A 16902-nucleotide genomic window follows, 5' to 3' on the forward strand; every position below is an offset into this window, starting at 1 on the left:
GTGCATGACGTCACTGCAAAAGAGGCCCCCCCCCCTTCATTAATATTCATGCGCGCGTGGAAATTTCCACTATCCTTAGATTTTTAAATCCTTTATATTAAGTTCGCTTGCGTGCTGCGTGCTTGCTTGCTTACGACCGTGCAAATATTTCGGTCGTTTTTTAACCCACTTCCCGTGATCCAATCGAGCTGACATTTTGCACACAGACTCGTTGTGCGAGACAATTAATGTTCGTAAAAAATTTTTTCTAAAATTTTACACTGTTTAGGGAAAACAAATTAAATATTTAATTACCAATTGCTTAATACTGGCAGACAATCATCTGACCCATAGGTGGCAGCCATCTCAAGACAGAGGATGAGAGGACTCTAGCCGCCACGCATATAAAGGATTTATAGTGAAAAACTTTGTTTTTATGGGTTATACTTATTTTTCGGTAAAGTCACGTAGGTAAAAAATTTAAATAAATAATAATAAATGAAAATACATCAATTAAATCACGACGTTTCGATAAGACAGAGTCTGAGTGACTCTTATCGACAGACCTGTTCTTCACCTGAGGACGGCTGCTTGCGTTGTGGCCGAAACGTCGTGAGAATTATTTTATTATGTTTTATATTTTTATTATTTTATTATTTCCCTTCTACGTGACTTTACCGTAAGAACCAAGAAGATGAATCCCTGCAGTCACGAAAGAAGCTTTAAATCGAAAAGTGATGGTGGTACTAAAGGCAGCGGGGGAGAGTGGCGGTTGAGGTTTAACATGCCATTAACATGTCATTAACATGGTTAATCACATATTTCCAATGATGGCTCACTTTGAATCCATCTTCTCTGTTGAAGTTATGTCTGTGTTTCTATATCTGTATGGCCTCGTGGACAAATCTTTGGTGGTATCCAGACGACTTGCAAAATGTCGTGCAACCCCTCCCCCTCATTAATAATCATAAGCTGAACATTTTGTTAAATTGAATATTTCAGATTTACTGCAATATACAGTCCCTCCAGAAAAACGCGATTATGCGATCGCAAGATTCCATGCAAAATCAGCCAAAGTCCGCATATTTATGCGGGGGGCGCGTTTTTTCAAATACGCCGCACTTTCGCCGCATAAATTGCAGATTTCCGCGCGCAAAATATGCGGGCTTGCATGATTTCATAATCCCCGCATTTTCGTTGCAAAAAGTCACATATATCTTAGCAGAAAGTTGAAAAATGTTGCGTTTACTTCACACAAGCGCAGCCATTTCCCCTGTTGCCATGGGAACGTTATGAAGTGTTAGAGGCTACGTAGTTAGTTTTATTCAGGAGTTTATGCAACTTTACAGTTGTAAGATTGCACTTTTTTGTTAGTAGTATGTACATTTACATTACTGTAAGACTGTACTGTTACTGTATTGCTTACGTTACTGTGCACTGAAAACACTTATTTTAACAGAAGATGTCTGTTTTGTATAGCTACCTCTGTAAAACAGGAAGCACACATTTTATTTTTTAATATTTTATTTATTCATTTTTACAGAAGTTGTAGCATATTCATTTTGTAAAGCTACAGAACTTGTTCGACTCAATGTTTTGTAAGTTTGAGCCATCTTTTTGTTAAGGTCTGAAATAAAACAAGATGAGAACTTAAATATTCCCAGCACTTTCTGTGATGTAGTATGCTTGCTTATCATAGGAAGTAATAAGAAATTACTCTTTACATTAAAGTAGTAGCCGAGTGAATAGGGTGTTGGGGGAGTCACTTTTTTTTCTCTTTTTCATCAAACCGCAGTTTTTGCAAGTTCCCGCAATTTAATCGCATTTTTTAAGAAAACGTGCCGCATAATCAACGATTTTTGCCCGCAACAATCACCAAAAAACTCCGCGTTTTTCTGGAGGGACTGAATATACACCCGTCCATTAGACGGGTAAAAAAAGCTAGTAAGGAATGATAATTGTAAGATGTATTGCTTAATAATACGCTTCCAGGCCGCACTAACCCTGTGTCAGAGCGGTTAAAATTATTTGAATTTCTCTAAATTTCAATAGATTCTCCAATTAGTCTCGGCCAGTAATAATTACCGTTGTTTTACGCAACATTTCAGCGTTATCAACATCAATTGAGTGTCCTTGTTGACAAGCATGCTCTTCAACTGCCGACAGTTGCTTTCATGGCTTTATTTTGGTGATTTCGAAAAGTGTATTGGTTTAGCCATGTTTGTTGTAGTACGGAGTTAGACTGATGGCCTTAATCTAAGTTGTCTTATGGTTGTTGTTGTTGTTGTTTGACTTGCATCCGACTGGGATTTTTGCACACAGCGTTGGTGTAACGGTGTTTTTTTCTGCAATATTTTGCTGTCTTTTCTTGGATTTTCTGTTTGCACAGTCACATTCACTTTAAGATGTTTTTTGTTCATGTTTTAGTTTTTTGTTTGTTGCGGTTGCACCCGATTCAAGAGCCGAATGGCTCACAGGGCTACACCTAATACATGAACTTGAACTTGAGTTGTGTTTACCAAAAAAACCTTATGAGTAATATTGGACGCGAAAGCCTTACTACGTTTCGATTTAAAGCTTTCGTGACTGCAGGGATTCATCTTCTTGGTTCTTTCGGTAAAGTCACGTAGAAGGGAAATAATAAAATAATAAAACATAATAAAATAATTCTCACGACGTTTCGGCCACAACGCCGAATTATTTTATTATGTTTTATTTGTATTATTGTATTATTTTCCTTCTACTTACTACGTGTTAAACTTTGTGCTTTGTGTTTGAATGCTCGTGGATCGATCATGCTTTGGGGAGTGAGCGGTTTGTAGTTTTTGTGTCGTGATGGGTGATGCTGTGGCTTTCGACGATTCCCTCGAACCTTCGATTATCGCGGTTGGCTAACGTACGGTGTGAACGAAGTTCAACGTACGTACAAAGATAAAGATCCCCCCCCCCCGAGTAGCCTTAACAGACTGTTGGGGCAAGTGCTGTTAGCGAGTAGCAGCACCTGTGAAGGCCGACACGGCACACGAGGGGTGGGGTGGCCAGCACCACGCCCGACCGCCTTTGTCTCCCCAGTGGCGAGATTTACCACACACCGCACAAGGTACTCATTTCAGGCCGAGTCGACCTAGGGGAGAGGCCCAGGACCGGTTCAGAGAATCGTCACTGGCGTTGGTGGCCGTGAGCGGGAATTGAACTCGGGTGGCCGGGGTTCGTAGCGCTAACCGCTGCACCACCGCTCCTCACGACATTGACCCACACACTCGCAAAACACATCACTTCGTCAAATCGAGACCCCCCCCCCCACTTTGTGACACTTTATTTGAATTGCACACCTCACCAATCAAAGTGCATAGCTGTCAACCCCCCTTATCAGTGCCCTACCTTAGAGGCCGTCCATAAATGACGTCACGCACCTGGGGGGGGGGGGATCAGACATTTGTGACAATGTGTGACGAGGGGGGGCGGGTTTGAGAAATGTGACGTCACATCAAAATGCGCAACTTTAAATAAATATAGACAACACGTTCTACTTAATTAAATAGCCTTTGTAATAAATGTTTTCTCCTACAACATCAGAGTGCAGCGCCACATTAAATACGCACTACAATGACAATAGTTTAAAGCGATTTGAAGCATGTTTTAATTGGGGGGGGGGGGGGGGCAGAGCTTTGTGACGTCATATTTGAGGGGGGGGGTCTGACTTTTTGTGACGTCGTGTGACGTTGGGGGGTGGGGGGGGGTCAAAAATCTCCCAAATCGCGTGACGTCATTTATGGACGGCCCCTAAATAATGGGGTTAGGTACACCTCAACAAAATATATCTATGGGCACTTTTTGCAAGTATCAAAAATATTAGATATAAGAAGCGGGTTTACCCTTTCTTAACACCTGTTTTATTACCAGAAATGGTACAACTATCTTATTTTTCAAAACTAGATACGGTGCAGCACTAATTAAATACACACTGTTACTGTAGGCCAAATAAACTAAAAACTAAATAATTTAAATAAACGTGTTAAACCACTATGCAAAACAAAAACATTACTAGACAAACACATTGTCCTGCGGAGGGAGCTGGTAGGAACGTTGGGTTGCTCGGTCAATGGCCTGCAGGGTCAACGGCGGCGTGGTGTATTCCGCAAATATGGCCGACTGTGAGGGCGGGCACAAGCCGGCTTGAGTAGGTTAAACGTTGAGTTTTATAAGGGCACCACGGGGTGACCAGCCCCTCCCCACCCCGCCCCACCCCTCCCACCCCCCACCCAGCCCACCCTCCCCACCCAGCCCACCCTCCCCTCCCCACCCAGCCCCTCCCTCCCCACCCAGCCCCTCCCCACCCTCCCCTCTCCACCCAGCCCCACCCCTCCCATTTTTGGATGCACGACGGACAGACACAATAATCCCCTGTGGGCTGGTGTCACCAGAAGGTTCCTACCAGTATAAATAGTAGTATAAATACTATAACTACTGATGATGCTGCAAAGCGCGTGCATGTTTGTGTGTGTTGCATGTGTAGAGGTGATAGCTACTCACTCTTCGGTGACCTTTTTTCTGCCATATTTTGCTGTCTTTTCTTGCATTTTCTGTTTGCACATAGTCACTTTAAGATGTTTTCTTGTTCATGTTTTTGTTTTTTGTTTGTTGCGGTTGCACCCGATTCAAGAGCCGAATGGCTCACAGGGCTATACCTAATAAATTAACTTGAACTTTGACCTACGGTGCAGCGTTGCCTCCCTCGGTAAACGGTCGGGGTCAGGGAGAGGTGAGAGCTGATCGAAATCACAGATTCCCGCCAGACAAACGGCCAAGGGTCAGATAAGGTGAAAGAGGGTCAGATAAGGTCAAAGAGGATTATGACGACAGATTGGGAAGAACCAATCAGAAGGGTCCACAAAGCAGCGTTGTGATTGGACAAGCCCAGCCACGAACCGGTATAAAAGCCAGAGCGCTGAGAGCTCCGGCTCAGTTCTCCCCACACGAAGACCGAAGCCCGAGCTGAAGAAGATAGGAACCTGGACCAAGACTTCCAGCCCTTCTCAGGGCCAGAGGTCGCAAACGGGTTTTGATTCCTTACCCGTACCCGGCCGCACCAGGGTAGCAAACAGGTACCCGTACCCGTACCTGGCCGGGTACGGGTAGCCAGGTATCGGGTAGGGTACGGGTATCGGGTACCCGGTTGCGACCTCTGCTAAGGGCTGAGGCTCAGTGTTCCAGTGGTCAGGGGAGAATAGGTCCTGGGTAGGCAGGATCCTGGGTCCCAGCCTTCCAGCCCTTCTCAGGGCTGAGGCTCTGCGTGACCAGAGGTCAGGGACCCACCGAGCCAGCGGTGGGTCAGCTAGCCTCCCCTAGGTCCCAGCCGCAGGACACTAGGTTAAGCGGGTAGACTTGTGTGTAGTTCCCGCCAAGTCCGGAGGTTATATATCTCCTTAGGTTAGTAGGTCGGCTGTGTGTAGGTCCTGTCAAGCCGGAGGCTGTACCTCCTTAGGTTAGCAGGTCGGCTGTGTGTAGTTCCCGCCAAGCCGGAGGCTGCACCTCCTTATGTTAGCAGGTAAGGGGACCGTATACCCCCTTGTGTGTTAGGGACCGTGTCGAAGGAAGATAATAAACAGTGTGTGTCTCAAAGGAGGTTATTCGCCCGTGATTCAAGACACTACGCATGTTTGTGTGTGTGTTGCGTGTCTGTGTGTGTGCATGTCTGTGTGTTGCGTGTGTGCATGTTTGTGTGTGTTGCATGTTTGTTTGTGTTGCATGTTTCTGTGCATGTTTGTGTGTGTGCATGTTTGTGTGTGTTGCATGTTTGTTTGTGTTGCATGTCTGTGTAAATGTTTGTGTGTGTTGCATGTCTGTGTGTGTTGCATGTTTGTGTGTGTGCATGTTTGTGTGTGTTGCATGTTTGTGTGTATGCATGTTTGTGTGTGTGCATGTTTGTGTGTGTTGCATGTCTGTGTGCATGTTTGTGTGTGTTGCATGTTTGTGTGTATGCATGTTTGTGTGTGTGCATGTTTGTGTGTGTTGCATGTCTGTGTGTTGCATGTTGGTGTGTGTGCATGTCTGTGTGTTGCATGTCTGTGTGTGTGCATGTCTGTGTGTTGCATGTTGTGTGTGTGCATGTCTGTGTGTTGCATGTTTGTGTGTGTTGCATGTTTGTGTGCATGTTTGTCAGTGAGTGTAGAAGCGGTTCGTGCACTGCGTTCCGACCCCGACGTCCCGAGTTCGATCTCTGCTCACGGTGGGCACCAAGTGACGAATTGTCTGAACCGGCGTGGTGTTGGCCACCCTCCCCCTCGTGTGCCGTGCCGGCCTTCATAGGTGCTGCTTGCTGACGGCACTTGCCCCGACAGTCTGTTGAGGCTCCACGCTTGCTATTAACTCACTGTTGTTGTTGTTGTATCCTCAAATCTTGTAACTCAATTTTAACCCACTATCCAATGTGGTATCGACTGCAAACTTGGTATACGTATGTCATACTAATGACAATACTATAAGCTATCATTAAAAAAATATTTGTAAACATTTTTTTTCTGATATGTTTCGCCTTGGGTCTAATTGTCCACGCTCAACTAACGTTGGCTGTAAATCACCACGGTCCCTTAGGTTATGGCAAGCTTCGGGGCCACTTCATGGAGTCGTGGAGTTCTTCCATTACTAGTACATTTCATTAAAGCGTGTTTTTTAAAAAGTTTAAATATTTTACTTATTTACGGCTAATTCGGCTGCTTCGTTTGCAGCGTCGAGCGCGGTAAACCCGTCGATTCCAGTCGCTCAGCAATCTGCACGTGCGCACTTTGAACTTCTTTCACGCCGTACGTAGCCAACCGCGCTGAATCGGAGTTGCGGGTTCGAACAATCATTCCTACCGCACACAGCGATGCCGAGATACACGACTCGCAAGCAAGAGATTGAATCATGATGTATTTTTTTATTGTTATTATCCATCATCATCAATCTTTACTGAACCAGCACATCATGGTCACAGGCTATAACGCATGGGATGAACTAACGGCTACCAGGGGGTGGGGGGATATAGGCTTGTCCATTATCCATCATCAAGCATGGGCTACATGCAGTGCTATACAGAACAGTAGTTAGTAGTAGTAGTACGTGTACTCTGGGCAGGCCTCTCTCTCTCTCGTCACAGCGCATCGACGCGTCTCGCCGTGACAATGATCCATGATGATGATCCATCACGATGATCTATGATGATCCCACGATGATCCATGATGATGATCCATCACGATGATCTATGATGATCCCACGATGATCTATGATGATGATCCATCACGATGATCCATGATGATGATCCATCACGATGATCTATGATGATGATCCATCACGATGATCTATGATGATGATCCATCACGATGATCTATGATGATCCCACGATGATCCATGATGATGATCCATCACGATGATCTATGATGATCCCACGATGATCTATGATGATGATCCATCACGATGATCCATGATGATGATCCATCACGATGATCTATGATGATGATCCATCACGATGATCTATGATGATGATCCATCACGATGATCTATGATGATGATCCATCACGATGATCTATGATGATCCCACGATGATCCATGATGATGACCCATCACGATGATCTATGATGATGATCCATCACGATGATCCATGATGATGACCCATCACGATGATCTATGATGATCCCACGATGATCTATGATGATGATCCATCACGATGATCTATGATGATCCCACGATGATCCATGATGATGATCCATCACAATGATCTATGATGATCCCACGATGATCCATGATGATGATCCATCACGATGATCCATGATGATGATCCATCACGATGATCCATGATGATGATCCATCACGATGATCCATGATGATGATCCATCACGATGATCTATGATGATGATCCATCACGATGATCTATGATGATCCCACGATGATCCATGATGATGATCCATCACGATGATCTATGATGATGACCCATCACGATGATCTATGATGATCCCACGATGATCTATGATGATGATCCATCACGATGATCCATGATGATGACCCCCACGACCGCAACGTCGGACGCGTAGCAGCGGCGTTCGTTTCTGTCGACAGAGCGGGTTTCACTGTCGCTCACGCGTCCTGCGACACCTCCCGGCGACAGACAGCGGATGAGTCCATCGGAGGCGACTCCCTCATCCACCCATCCGCAGCCTCGCCACTTCTCGCTCGATCCTCCACCGCCCCCCCCCCCCCCCGTACATCCGTTTAAATATTCAGCGCGTTGCCAACTCGGCGAGTTTTGATGTTGTTGGTTGTCACCGCTAGATGTTGTTGTTGCGAGTTTTTTCGTCTCGATGTTTCTATCGATGCGACCGAAGAGAATCTCGCGACATTTTTCGGGAACGAAGACGACGGCGCAGGTTTGTTTTTTTGTTTGGAATGATTCAAGGTGCATTCAGGATCCCGTTCATAGGTTTGCTGCTCAGGTATCAACGATCGGCTTCGATTGTCAAGTGACGATTAATGGGTGACATCTACCCAGTCAACATGGAACGTTGGTTGTAACACGGAGGCTTTCGCGACCAATATCATCCATTATATAGTTTTTTGGGATTTGATTGTAAATGTTGTGGATTTTCTCTCCAACACACAACCGGTGTGCTGTGCTAGTAACGAATTGGCACGTTCTGTTTACGTGACAAACCCATTACTAATTGGCCATGTCAGGTGGTGGCGGGTTTAACGACACATTAATATCTACACGATCTAACCCAAAAAAAACTATATCATGGATGGAACGTTGGATCAACGTTGGTCCAGCGGTTCTAACCACGTGCGAACGTCGACATGTAGCGACTTGAGGTGTCGTTCGGAGACTTGTCGCTTTAAGGAACTGGCAACACCGATCTTCCTTTTATTCCATCAGTGGGCGACGTCGCGCATCGAGCAATGTCGCAGGCCGGATTATAGTCGCACGCTGTCTCTCTGTGAACTCGCCCAGACTTTGCGGCTGGAGGAACCTATGGCCAGTGACTTCATTAACTGCGGCCACCTGAGGCCTTACCACTTAGAAGCTTTCGTTATCAGTCACTGCCAGCGTCTTAAGCCGAACTGATCGGGTACTGGGGGGAAAGATTTTTAGACCTGGCAACAACGTGACATTTCTCATGTTGGCACGCTCAAGTCAAATTTGTGACTGCAAGGGCCCTCTTGCAATGACGGACGTGGCAGAAGTGTGCCTGTGTGCGTGCTTTAACGTGCACCTAGCATGGCACAAGCGCCGTGGTGACGTCACCGCCACTTAGTGGTAAAAGGCGGTTATGTTGTAATGCGTGATTGCCTGCCAAAGATATTTGAAAGTCCTCTCCCACCCCTGTTTTCGGCAGGACCGTGATTGGAGAACGATGTGTTGGCGGCTGTGGGTAGATGGTAGGAAAACGGCTGAGGATGAGACGGAGGGTAGAGGCCACTACTGCAGCATTTACTCCCAAGTCCTTTGTTACTTTTTAAATTTTACCAGGTAAGATCCACTGAACTATGTCGCTCTTTTTCAGAAACGACCTGGCCACAATTTGATAGCCCAACGAAGTGGCTTACCATCACGTGGAAATGTATAGCAGCCAAACACTCGAAACTCGTGATTCTAAATGTGGAGGGAAAAACCTGAGGACCCAGAGAAAAATCCACGCGACCACGGGGAGAACGTGCAAACTTCAAATATACAGCAGCAGGCGTCAAGGGTCGGGATCGAACCCACGATCTCCTGTATACCAGGCGGGGAAGTTAACATCTCCTAGCCACCGTGGCGCCCACACTTCTCCTACCACTACGAGGCCACATCAGACCAACAAAACTTTTCTCATCGCAACGCACACAGTCTTCACCAAAGATAAGCTTGGTGAAGTGGCTTACACTTCATCACCACAACTTTAGAGAGATAACCTTCGTAAAGTTGATCCGATACGACACTAAACTTGAGTGTAAAAGTTGCGTTGTTGGGGACCAACCAGCCTCAGAGAAGAATGAAGCCAACTTGAATGAAGGGGTTGTCCAGTATTTAGAGACAGCTACCAAAGCAAAAAGGACTTCACAAATGTGAAAAACGCATTTCGCGCCAAGTGTTACCCGTCGGCTTCTCGACTACCAATTCAACGCTTCCGAAGGCAAACGCACGTTGGAAAGGTTTGGGCAATCCATGCATATCCGTGACATTTCCTAACTTGATTATCGCAATTCAATAACATCGCATTGCCAGCGATGAGACAAAGATCCCCCATATGTAGCCTTAACAGACTGTAGGGGCAAGTGCTGTTATCGAGCACCGATGAAGGCCGGTACGGTACACGAAGGGGGTGTGTGGCCAGCACCGCGCCCAGCCACCTTTGTATCCCCAGTCGCGATGTTAACACACCGCACTGGGTACTCATTTGAGGCTGAGTCAATCTAGGGGAGGCCCAGGACCGGTTCAGATAATCGTCACTGGTGTTGGCCGTGAGCGGGAATCGAACCCGGGTGGCCGGGTTCACAGGGCAGCGATTAGAATGTCAAACGCAGAGCAGCTTACCGATTGGCTGATCGGCCGCTGCCAGGCTGCCGCCGATTGGTCGATCGCAGCCACACGGGCGGTCTCCCCTCCCCCCCCCTCCAACCCCCCCGGAGCGGGCGGCTCAAAACCTGATTGGAGAATCGACTGGTTTCCGAAGCTCCCTGATTGGTTGGTCAGGTGCCGTCGGAAGAACGGTTGCCAATGAGGAGACGCGCGCTCCGGGGAGGGGGAGAAATGCGGGGTGGTGGTGGGGGGGGGGAACCCCTAGGATAGACACGTGGCACGTGCGTTTAGGCCGCCAGCCGTCGACGACGAATCGGCTGGCAAATGCTGCGATGCGATGTGAAAGAAGGGCAAAAGGTGCAGCCCTGCAATATCGCTGCCGGTGGATGGGCCTCCGCTAGAGGGAGCTCGAGGGTGCTTTAGAGATACACTCTCTAGAGAGTCGTAGCTTATGGAATTTAGATTTGAAACGAATTGCGTTTTAAATCTTGATTTAAAGCTTTCGTGACTGCAGGAATTCATACTAATCGTCTTCAGATTGCCTGCGTTGCGATCAAAACGTCGTGTTCTATTATTTTTCTATCTACGTGACTTTACAGAAAGACCCAAAGAGTTTGAATTGTGTTTTGTTTAGCGTTATGGCATTGTTTAGCCTCGTTACGTAACGATTAAACCCTTCCCCCTCGGCAACTTGCAGCTTAACTGAGTTGCAATTGAGTTGCAATTTGGTGAGGGTTGGGGTGCGATTGAATTTAACAGTCAAATATTTTCCGTCGAATTTTGGTTTGCATCACTCATCGTTTGTCTCATCTGCATAGTTCATAGTTTTGTTTCTTCCATTATCCTCAATAAAAAATGTTTCACCTTATATTTTAAAACAGCCTCATTGCACGCACAGTTAAGGATATGCATACGTTTCACGAGTGTAGGGGGTGTCAGGGGAAGGATTCCCACCAATAGGAGGGGGGTTAGTGGGAGGGGCAATCGAGGAGATATAAGGGGAGAATGGGAGGGAAGAAGGGGGCTTTTGGCGGGAACCAGATTGGGATGGCTGGGGACAGGTGTGGATGGGGAGGAAAGGATTAAAAGACGAACCCCCCTGCAATCTTGTGTCGGCTCTCCTTCACACGAGTGTAAGGTTACATTTTTAGCTGTGATTGCATTATGACGTGCCTTACGTTTGATAATTGTGATATACTCGAGCAAGTTGAAATCGCCTGAGTTCTCCTTTGTCCTACCATCCTGTGTTTTTGACCCTGCTGATGAAGTCAAACGCAGTAAAACATTGGATTGCGAGTAGCTTGGTCTGCGCGTGTTTTGCAAGACGAGCAAAACTTTAAATAAATATTAACTTGATAAACGAGCGAGGTCTTGCAATACGAGCAGTACGTGTATACGCTTTGTCTGCCGAGCGTCACGTGATCACAACTGATATGCGAGTGCTTTGATATACGAGTGCTTTGGATTACAAGCACGTTTCCAGAACGAATTACGCTCGCAATCCAACGTTTTACTGTATGGAATGGGGTAACATTTCCAAAGCGATAACATCGGTCCCTGGCAATCGTAACGATCGGCTAATGTGAAATCGCACTCCGGCCAAAAATGTATTCAGCAAAGTTTCGGAGTTCAGCCCAATTCAACCGTAATCGACGCCTCTATCAATCGGATTCAATGTCGCACACAAATTACTGAGAGCAAGCGGATCGTCGCTGCAGAGTCAAAATTCAGGACCCTACATACTTGGTCATGGCCTCAAAGATGAGGTCTCGTTTCAAAATCAACGCCGATTGGACAACCGAAAGTGGGCGTGGCTCTCTTTTTCCCCACCGGCCAATCAAACCCGAGCACACGAGTGGGGGGTGGCAGCACCCATGACACCCTTTGAGTGCACTTTGCAAAAACTCACCCACGGTTGACTCGGGCATCGAAGCGCGCGTTTACAAGGACTCACGGTTCGGCTCCGGTTACTGAGATGACGCCAGATCATGTCAATGCGACAAGGCAGTTTTGCCATCAGTCCGATGTGGTCATTCATTCTGCCCTGCAATCCCCTCTCACCTGCCAACGCACTCCCCTCGCCCAAAGCTAAAAGCGGATCACCTGCTCCGAAACAGACGGAATCGTGTCGACCATTTAAGCCTGGTCCTCGCCGATGCAATGAGTTGCACGCAATTGAATCCCTTAAATGCGGACGTCCCTGCAACCGGTTGTGAGCGGTGCGCGCAACCGGTTGCCCGCTCGCAGTCGAGACGAGCATCGATCCACTTGGTGGTTTCGCAGCGACGCGTTCGTTACGCAATCCGTTATGCAATCCTCGGAACAGCGCCGTTGCAATTTCCGTGCTGGGACCCCTCGGTCAGACGTGGACAAAGCAGTCGTGCGGCAACCGATGTTTGAGTTGCGCGATGACTCCGAGAACGGTTCGGTTCACGCGACCGACGGCTCAACGGGGGGGGGGGGGGGGGGGGCGTGCATGTGCGTGCGGTGCGTGTCTGTGAGCGGCGCTGCCTTTGGATTTGAAATCGTGGGGGGCGGTGAAGGGTGGTTTGAAATGTTCTCGGTTCGAGACGGACCCCTCTTGAGTAGACGCACGCCTGCCAGCGACACGGTTAATATCATACACAACAGCAGCGGTGGCCGGGCGGTGGTCGCGACGGCCAACACACACGAATAATATTCACCGTTGTTGTTATTCATCATAATAATAATATCATTATTATTGGTATGTACTGTGTTTATGTATAAGCTATACCTGAAGCTACCCGTCCTGTAATGACACAATTAGAGGGAGGGATGGAAGGGCGGGCGGCGGGCGGCAGAGATAAAATTAACGGTGACATCGACAATTACGACAGCGATAACCGAACAACGTAACGTTACAAACGGTGCACGCGCACACACACAAACGTCCGTTCCACCGACGTTTCACAAACGCGCGTGCTGCGTGCGTGTCTACGTATGTGCGTGCGTACGCATGAGTGTTTTGGCTTTTGCCAACAACAGAGACTAAGATCCCGTGCCGCCTTTGTTGGGCAAGTGCCGTTAGCGAGCGCCTATTAAGGCCGGAACAACGCGCGAGCAAAGGCCATCACCGTGCCCGGCCGGCTTTGTCTCCCCCGGTGCCGATGTGTTTACACACCTCACCAGGTACTCAATTTGACGACGAGTCGACTTAGGGGGAAGGCCCAGGACTGAGTTCGGATAATAATCGCCACCCGATTTTTGGCCATCGATGGGAATCGAACTCGGGTCACCGGGTCCGGAGCGCAGTGCCACGAACCGCTGCGTTGTGGTTTTTGATGCACACGAAGACACATCCCCCCTAGAGACTTGACAGATTGTTGGGGCAAGTGCTGTTAGCGAGCAGCACCTATGATGGCCGGCACGGCACACGAAGGGGCGGGCGGCCAGCACCAACGCCAGGCCGCCTTTGTCTCCCCAGTGGCGATGTTTACACACCGCAGCAGGTACACATTTGAGGCCGAGTCGACCCAGGGGAGGTCCAGAACCGGTTGCGCACACGCATACACACACACATACACACACACGCTCACTACGTGTTAAATACCATTAACAGCTATCCATATATGTACAGAGGGCAGTATTTGGAGGGGGGGGGGGGTCAGTGGTGGCGCTGTTTGGGTCATCATCGTTAACAATCCCAGTAAGCGGGCAACGTTGGCCCGACGTCGCACGCGTTACTGGGATGTCGCTCACCGCCGATGCGAAGGAATGGGCGTTCTCCCGCTGCAATACCGAGAGACGGCACGGGTCGCTGCTGTGAATGTGTCGCTGTTCGCTCCGATTGGCAAGGTTGGCAACGTACGGCGCGAAAGAAGTTCAACATGCACACGTAGCTCTGTAGCAGGCGTGTACCGATTCGACTTCCTGGGGCGATTCGATGAAATTGTGGCAAATCGCAAGGGCCAGAATTCGATTGAAGAATCGATTTTTTTTGTTATTTTTACTCAACACATTAATCGATAACACTGTGGCTTTCATCTATACAGTAGACTCTCGATTATTGGCGTGCGGTTTATCCGATTTGCGGATTAACTGTGCACCTGAGATTTTGACATGAATTAATAACCCGCGGATTTCCCCTTAAGCCCAGATTAATAATCTAAAAATAGTTCACGCAACGTTGTTATTCTTGTAAATGTTTTTCACAAGTCACGTGCTTAAACCGAACAAATATTGACTTAAAGCTTTCGTGACAGCAGGAATTCATATTCTTTGGGTCTTTCGGTAAAGTCACGTGGATAGGTTCAAAGAAAATAATAAAAAATAACAAAAAACTACGACGTTTCAATCGCAACACAACGAAACGTCCTAGTTCGAAACGTTGTAGTTTTGAATTATTTTGTTATTTTCTTTGAACCTATCTACGTGACTTTACCGAAAGACCCAAAGAATACCGAACAAATATGTTGCTCCGGTGAATCCGAAACCCACGTGATCGCCTCTCCAGTACAGTAGTTGCATATTTTTCCAAGTAAATTTTCTTCAATTGAACGAAATTTATACCTATATCAGTGGTTTTTGGCATCGAGATTCGCGGAAAAGTTTTTATTTTTGGATTATCCGCGATGTTGAATTATCCGCGCGGCCGTCCTACCCGTCATTAGCGCCGATAATCGAAGAGTCTAACTGTAGATGTCAAATCGGCAACGTTTTCGGTAACGGTCCGTCTCTGTCACGCGTGAAAAGAGGCCCATTTCCCGCAACATCGTCTCTGATAATATCTTTCCCATAGAGGCCCCACGCACAAAGTGTTCTCGACACGGAACGCGCCAAGTCTGTTGCGTTGCGCACTATGGCCAACGCAGCAGCAGCAGCAGCATCACCAAATAATTGTTTGACTTGCGGTGCACCGATCGACCGTCCGTCTGGCTGACGGTACGAATGATGGAATCGTCGCTTGATTTAACCCAGGCGATAGACCCTGTTGAGATTCGGCACCGCCAGGTGACCTCATCTCTCTGTGTCGTTCGTAGTCTCTCTTCCGTCATCCTCCCGTCGTCGTCGTCGTGATCGTCGTCATCGTCATCGCGGTGCCACAGAACTTTGTCACCGCCAACCGACCCCCGACCCCCGTGCCCCCCCCCCCGCCCAAAATCTCGCCAACGCTAAAGTTACATTAACGCCCCACCCCAACTCGCCCACCCAACCAACTCCACACCACCACCCCCCCAAAAATAAGTACAAATTAAATAAAAATAAATAACACGCGCGTACACAAAACGACGACGCGAACGCGGACCGGCGTGAGGAGTTGGACGGACGCGTCGTGGGCCGTCTTCAGAGCGCGCCGTTCATTACCGTTAACGGGGGGGGGGCAGGGGGGGGGGGGGTCGCCGCACTGACTCGCTAAGGCGTGCGGCGCTGGCGTTTAAACGAGGCGGCGGGGGGGGGGGGGAGGTGGTGATCGCCCGTAAAGAGGTCACCGCGACACTCACCTCGTCGACCTCCTCCTCCTCCTCCTCGCCGTTACCGCGTTGCATTATGGGTATATCCAGCGAAGCGCAGCGTTGGTCGATCGGTCTTAAAATATATATATTTTGACGGTGCCGGTGGTGGGGGAGGGGGGGCGGTGGTGGGTAAGTACGGGTCTGGCGAGAGGGGCGAGTGGGTAGACGGGTGAGTGTGTGGGTAGAGACGTGGGGGTGAGTTGGGTTGCGGTCAGGGTCTGGTCGGATATGTTCGTTTCCTGCAGAGACAAAGGAGAGACACAACTCGGGATTAATCGTTGCGGCTGTGTCTTCATCTTGTGTAGGGGCTGATGTGACCTCGTAGTGGTGGTTGTAGGGGCAGCGTGGGCTAGGAGATGGTAACTACCTCGCCTGGTATGCAGGAGGTCGTGGGTTCGATCCCGACCCTGACGCCTGCTGCTGTATATTTAGAGTTTGCGTGTCTCTCTCTCTCATCATCATCACGGTGGCTAGGAAATGTTAGCTACCTCGGCTGGTCTACAGGAGGTAGTGGGTTCGATCCTGACCGTGATGCCTGCTGTATATTTGGAGTTTGCGTGTCTCTCTCTCTCATCATCATCACGGTGGCTAGGAGATGTTAACTACCTCGCCTGGTCTACAGGAGGTCGTGGGTTCGATCTCGACCCTGACGCCTGCTGTATATTTGGAGTTTGCGTGTCTCTCTCTCTCATCATCATCACCACGGTGGCTAGGAGATGTTAACTACCTCGCCTGGTATAGGAGGACGTGGGTTCAATCCCAACCCTGACGCCTGCTGCTGTATATTTGGAGTTTGTGGTGTCTCTCTTCCCATAGTCGTGTGGATTTTTCTCCGGGTCCTCCTGTTTTTCCCTCGCTAGCTGCCTGTCACCTGCGATCAGCGCGGTTGGCTACGTACGGAGCGAAAGAAGTTCAGCG

At 48.3% G+C, this 16902-nt stretch overlaps 1 protein-coding gene across 1 annotated transcript in view; it reads right to left on the minus strand.

Annotated features, from left to right (window-relative positions):
- Positions 1-6878: 6878 nt before the first annotated feature.
- The window catches only part of LOC133358325 (kinesin heavy chain-like), a 58031-nt gene continuing 48007 nt past the window's right edge, over positions 6879-16902 (minus strand). Inside the window, exon 28 of the mRNA XM_061576591.1 lies at positions 6879-16223. The gene's annotated coding sequence lies outside the window, so the exon portion shown is untranslated. The remainder of the gene's footprint in view (positions 16224-16902) is intronic.

The sequence above is a fragment of the Lethenteron reissneri genome, chromosome 61 (assembly GCF_015708825.2).
Source record: "Lethenteron reissneri isolate LAM-NWPU_2019-01 chromosome 61, ASM1570882v1, whole genome shotgun sequence".
In the NCBI taxonomy this organism is placed as follows: domain Eukaryota; kingdom Metazoa; phylum Chordata; class Hyperoartia; order Petromyzontiformes; family Petromyzontidae; genus Lethenteron; species Lethenteron reissneri.